Source organism: Micromys minutus (genome assembly GCF_963924665.1).
Source record: "Micromys minutus genome assembly, chromosome: 4".
Lineage (NCBI taxonomy): Eukaryota > Metazoa > Chordata > Mammalia > Rodentia > Muridae > Micromys > Micromys minutus.
In genome coordinates, this window is record NC_137973.1 from 30,553,527 (window position 1) to 30,560,204 (window position 6,678).

General features: G+C 43.0%; 1 pseudogene across 1 annotated transcript; it reads left to right on the forward strand.

The window, feature by feature from the left end:
- On the forward strand, positions 1-396 carry LOC308419938 (ADP-ribosylation factor-like protein 1; annotated as a pseudogene). Its single transcript has one exon. The product of its transcript is annotated as an ADP-ribosylation factor-like protein 1 (transcript).
- The last annotated feature ends 6,282 nt before the right edge of the window (positions 397-6,678 follow it).

The following is a 6,678-nucleotide window of genomic DNA, read 5'->3' on the forward strand; positions in this document are numbered from 1 at the left end:
ATGACTATTGGATTTAGCGTAGAGACAGCGACATACAAAAATCTCAAATTCCAAGTTTGGGACTTAGGAGGTCAGACCAGTATCAGGCCATACTGGAGGCTTCTTATTCAAACACAGACGCAGTCATCTACGTCGTTGACAGTTGTGACCGAGACCGAACTGGCGTTTCCAAGTCAGAGTTAGTTGCCATGTTAGAGGAAGAAGAGCTGAGAAACGCCGTTTTAGTGGTGTTTGCAAATAAACAGGACACGGAACCGGCCACGACGTCCTCAGAAATGGCAAATGCTCTAGGGTTACCTGCCCTGAAGGACCGGAAGTGGCAGATCTTTAAACAGTCCGCAACCAAAGGCCCTGGCAATGGGATGGTCAGTGGAAACCCTGAAGAGCAGGCAGTGAGTCCCTTCACATCAGCGCCCGTGAATCAAAGCTGTGTCACATACTCACTGGAAACACGTACTTCGTGCGACCGTTGGAAGTGTGTGATTCTAGCATTTACAGACCTGACTTCAATATTTGCAATAAACATAAAAAACAAGTATTTGGAGAGTTAGCTTGATTTAATCACACACTTTTTTTTAATGTGATGTAAAATATTTCTTTTCTTGTTTTCTTCTGTTAAGGTATATATTCTATCTGAATGGGATTCTTACTCAGATACAGTTCTATAAAAGAATGTACGCTCTTGGGGGAGCCCTCCTATTTTTAAATTAGTGATTGCATCTTGTTTGTATGAACACTAATGTTTAGCTCAGACTCTTTCCCACTTAACATGACTTAAGGTGTTTCAAAGATTAGTCTTAGCAAAGTAGATTGGAAATACAGAGTATATGATCTCCATTTGCATAACTGACTAGCTTGTTTTGTTGGTCCACTTTACTGACTTATATTATTTTATGGCACTTACAGCTGTCAGAAGAGTTTTATGTATTGACTTGAACTTTGTGCAGGAACTCTGTAAGGAAGGTGGGGTTCTGCGATGCTGCTTTGCCAGGCCCTATACACTCAGGTGGGGTAGGATTCAGTCAGGTTGTGAGTCAGAAACTTGGGTCCTAAATCATACTGTATCTAGGCATGCCAACACTGGGAACATAGGCACCTAAGTGGGGTGGTCCACACCTGTAATCCTAGGACCCAGGAGACAGAGGCAGGAAGACTAGGGGTTCAGCTTTATGGTGAGTCTGAGGCCAGCCTGGGCATCTTGAGACTATGTCTCAAAACAAAACAAAATAACAACCAAACAAACAAGTTGTTACAGATATTTAAAGTAATGTTTATATAATCTATTGTCTATGTTAATAAAATGATACAGAACAATCCCAAATGGCTGTTTGATGGGTTCACAACACAATACAAAACTTCATATGAAAAGAAATAAAAAGCAATTTTAATAAGCATTAAAAATAATTTCTCAGATCAAATTATGCTTAATTGCATAAATTGTGTAAAACAGAGGCAAAAAGCAGCCATTGTACTGTCTTAAAATTCAGACTCTTAAATTTCTTTATGAGAAACCAGCTTATGTTTAGTTGTAACATTTTAAAATTGTACAAGATTTTTTTCTTTACATCTTCCCTCCCACCCCATACACAGACTCTTAAAAGGACAGGAAAACACCACAGGTTGAATGGTTTAATAAGTTCACCCCTTCGGTTCCTATATGACGAACCCAGGATTCCTTAAAACACCAGTGGGACCTGGCAGTGGCCAGTAGTACATTTCAGCTTCAGTGCTAAGAAGCTCAGATCCTCTGAGCGTTGTGTAATGCAATGGCTCTTGTCCAGAACTGGTCCCAGCCCATAGCCCGGGAACTTGAAATGTCCCTCCAAGGGGAAGAAGGAAAATGAGAATCTTTTAAGATTAGCTAAGTTTCCTCAGGAAATGCTTGAAGCTGCTGTTTTCAAGGCCATGAAGCAGAAAGGTGACAATTTCAAAAGTTAGTGAGGACAGCGTTGTGGCCCTGTGGTGAGGCTTCCTCTTTCTGCTTTCATTTCCCTATGAGTAGTTCTGGGAACTTTTCCTCATCTACAAGGTACCATGTTCTAGTGTCCTGCCTTATGAAGTAATCGCTCTAAACATGGAGTAAGCCGGCGTGCGCCATTCCAGGGGACTCTACCATACAAAATCCAGTTTGCTACCATGTAATGTTCCAGAATGATTCTTTTCCTAGCTTCTCTCCCCACCCTCAGCTTTGAACGGCCAGAATCACTTCAGATCTTGCTTTTTTAAAAAAATATATCTGTTTATTATCTATAAGATACACTGTAGCTGTCTTCAGACACACCAGAAGAGGGCATTAGATCTCATTACAGATGGTTGTGAGCCACCATGTGGTTGCTGGGAATTGAACTCAGGACCTTTGGAAGAGCAGTCAGTGCTCTTAACCACTGAGCCATCTCTGCAGCCCTAGAGACCTGTCTTAAAGGAATATGGTAGAGAGTTATACAAGATACTTGGTGTTGGGGCTGGAGTTTATTTATTTATAAAATAAATAAATCTTTAAAAAAAAGATACTTGGTGTCCTGACCCCTATAAGTTCAAAGAAACACACTCACACAGAAGGGGGGGGGAGGGCACAGACAGACAGACAGAGAATTTAAGATAGGTATGCATGGTGACTTATGCCCATAATCTCAACCTTTGTGAAGCGGAGGCAAGAGGACCTGCCTACAGAATGAGACCCTGTCTTAAAGAAGAAACAAGTTTTTAAAAAAAGATTCCCGCTGGCACTGGGAAGATGGCTGAGGAGTGAACAGGTTTGGTGAACAGAATTTAGAGACCAGCACCCATGTAACAAACTGGGCATAGCAACCTATCGGTTCTCAGTCTTCTTAATGCTGTGACCCTTTAATACAGTTCTTCGCGTTGTGGTGATCCCTCCAAACAAAAAAGTACTGTTGTGGCTACTTTAGAACTGTAATTTTGCTACTGTTTTGAATCGTAATGTAAAGATCTGTGTTTTCCAATGGACTTTGTGAACCCTGTGACAGGGTCGTCTGGCCTCCCCCAGGCTGTCCTCTTCTGACCTCAACACAGGCTCGCCTGCAAACATAGGCACACATGCAAACACAGGCATGTGTGCACTGTGCAGCTATTTAAGCCACAGACAAAGAAAGAAAATAATTTCGATCCTAAGAAAAATATGACCAAAATGTATGAAAATGTTTTTCCAATTTTTTTTTTCTCTTCCTTCTTCAGCAGGGACTCATGTGTCCAAGCTGGTCTTGAATTCACCGCGTAGCCAAGAATGACCTTGAATCCCTGATCTTCCTGCCCCCACCTCCAAAATGGTAAAATTATAGAAATGTGTCACCAAACCCTATTTTTACATTTTTTTTATCTTGGTAGAGATAATTTTTTTTTTTTTACCCTTGTCCTGCTTTTTTGTTAACTTAACACAGGCTAGAGTCATTCTGGAAGAGGAAACCTCAACTGAGAAGATGCCTCCAGCAGATTGACTTGTAGGCATGTCTACACTGCATCTTGATGGATGATGGGTCAGGAGGGCTTCGCTCACTGTGGGCAGGGACACCCTGGGCTGGTGGTCCTGGGCACTGCCGAGCTGAGCAAGCCAGTAACCAGTGCTCCTCAATGGCATCACATTAGCTCCTGCTTCCATGCTGCTGCCATGGCAACCCACAGTGATGGTCCATGCTGGGGACTATGATCAGAAATGCATCCTCCCCTCTCCAGTTGCTTTTGGTCATAGTGGTTTAGCAGAGCAATAGAAACCCTAGACAATGCTCACTTCACACCCAGGAAAATGAACCATGTATGTTTGGGTAAGTGCATGTAGAGAGAATCAAAGCCACCCCCCCCACACACACATACACAAAGAAGGGATAAAATCCGGTAGGCAGGGCTCAGGCACCTCACCAGCCCTAGAAACTGAGATGGGACCCTAGAAGCCAGATAAACACTCCAGGTATGGTGTCATGCCCTCATCATCCCATGCTCAAGGGCAGGCAGGGATATTCTGGGGCTCACCGGCCAGTGGTCTAGGCTTATTGGTAAGTCAATGGGAGACTAACTCAGAGAAGGATAGTGTTTCTAAGGATTACACTGGAGGTTGTCCGTGGACCTCCGTACACACACATAAGAACAAAACACCCAGACACATAACAGAAGAACAGAGACAGTGTGCTGTGGTTTCTGTGGATTTCACAATTGTCTTCCCCTTGTATTTCCTGTCTATAGCCTGAAAACAGAGCTTTCTGGATCTGACGCTGTGGCCTCATTCTGTTTTGCTGATGTCAGCACTTCTGTGATTATCATTACTGGATCCGTGTATTTGAATACTACTCTTTCTTTAAAAATTGCAGAAAGGGGTCTAGAGAGATGAGTCAGCACATAAAAGCACTGCTACTATTCTAGAAGGCCCAGGTTCGATCTGGCAGCTCATGTGTGTCTGTTATTTTAGCTCTAGATCTGAAGGCCTCTTCTAACGCTTTGAGCACTGCACACACATGGACAAAACACCTATAAGCATACAATAAAAATAAAGCTTTACTTTAAAAAAAATTGCAGGGCTGTAGAGATGGCTCAGCAGTTAAGAGCACTGGCTGCTCTTCCAAAGGCCCTGAGTTCAATTCCCAGCAACCACATGGTGGCTCACAACCATCTGTGATGGGATCGGATGCCCTCTCCTGATGTGTCAAGGACAGTGTGGTCATAAGGTAAGATAAATAAATAAATCTTTTTTAAAATTGCAGAAGGCTTCCAGAATCTTTGAAAGTCAAGTCAGTCAAACATAGAGACTATTGTGTAACTGTGAGTGTGTTATCCAAACACACAAGGAAGGCTGCTCGTGCCATGATGTTGACACCAACACTGTAATTTGCACAGATGGTACTAAGGACCAATGCTAGGACAGCTGCTTCTGTCGCTGCTGCTGCTGTCGCTGCTGTTGCTGCAAAGTCTAAGTTCTAAGTTTGGGCCTGAACTGCCCTGGTGCCTTAGACATACTCAACATGCAGGAGTAAACTTTGTAATGTGGGAAATTCTCCAGATGAAGACATGAGGATCAGTAATTCATGGCCAGCGGGTATGGGAGCATGGCATGCACAGGCAGGTAATAACCACCTGTAGCTTCTGGCCTCATGTGAACACCCACACACAGACACTCACATAGACATAATTGAAAGTAAAATAAATCTGTCAATCAAGTTAGATGTGATTATGGCTAGGGCTTGTATTTCTTTATTATATCTCTTAGAAATACACACGTGATGGTCCACAAGATGGGTCCAGGCAAAGGCACTTGCCGCCAAGCCTGGATTCACTAAGTCCCGAGAGGGTCTTCAAGTAGTCCTCTTCTGACCTCCACATGCACACCATGACACAGGTGTGCACATGTTCGCGTGCGCGCGTGTACACACACACACACACACACATGTAAAGTAGGATAAAGACTTAAAACTTATTTATATGAAATATATTACATGTGATATCTAGAAATTATTTCAAAATAATCCGGGTAATGGGAGTATAAATGGAACACGCACTGAAACTGTTGGTAGAGATGAACAGTTTCATAGGACTTCCTTATCTCACCACCTTCTTCTTTTACATTTTGAGGACAAGGTTTTATGTAACCCAGGCTGGCCTGAGACTAGCAAGGTAGTGAAGGCTGGCCTCGAACTCCTGGTCTTCATGCCTCTACCTCTGAAACGCTGAGATTACAGGTATCTGGTGCGATCTCCGGCCATATTTCTACTTTTACATGTTTGCATCTTCTTAGATAAAAAAGTTTTTTTTTTTTTTTTTTTTTGAGACAGGCTGTTCCAAAATGTACTATATAGCCCATGCTAACCTCATTTAACCTGTGGCAATCCTACTGGTGAGCCCCCACATAACTGCTTTGTTTGTTTTTATACCTACTTATTTTTATTTTACATGTATGTGTGAATACCTGAATCTGTGTGCATACCTGGAGCCCGAGGAGACCTGAAGAGACCATTGGATACCCCAGAACTGAAATCCCAGATGCATTCTGGGAAACAAACTTGGGGCCTCAGCAGAAACAGCAAGTGCTGTTTACCCACTGAGCCTTCTCCCCACCTCTGCTCGTTCCCTTAGCAGTCTCATGTGGCTTGGGTTGGCCTTGAACTCTTGATCTTCCTTCCTCCAATTCTGGAATTACAGACATAGACCACCATCCCTGGCCAGATTAAAATGTCCTATCTCAACACTTTAAATTTTCAAGAGGAGAACAGTAAATAAAAGCAAAGCGAAAAGACCAATGGAGAACTTCGAGAAGGCACTGCCAGAGATCGCTAGCCGGAACACAGTAAAAATAACCCCTGCAGATCACCAAGAAAAGCAATGAATACACTAGAAAAATGAACAAAGATAATTGAAAATGCAGTTCCCAGAAATTTAATCCCAGGAGACTGGCATACAGATCTCTAAATTCAAGGTCAATCTACAGAGCAAGATCCAGGACAGCTAAGCTTAGGTAGTGAAGGAGTTAGAAAAGAGGAATCTAGTGATAATGAAATAGAACAAGGGGGGGCATGTTCCAGCTCCTGCAAGCGGTAGAACTTGGCAGCTTCAGCCTTGTGGCTCTGGCCTTATATTTAAGAGGAGAAGGAGACCACTGGGACAATTGATGCTGGTCAGCTGGAGCTAAGAAATTAGTGGTGATTAAGAAGAGACCAGCATCACTGAGGTGAAATCTTC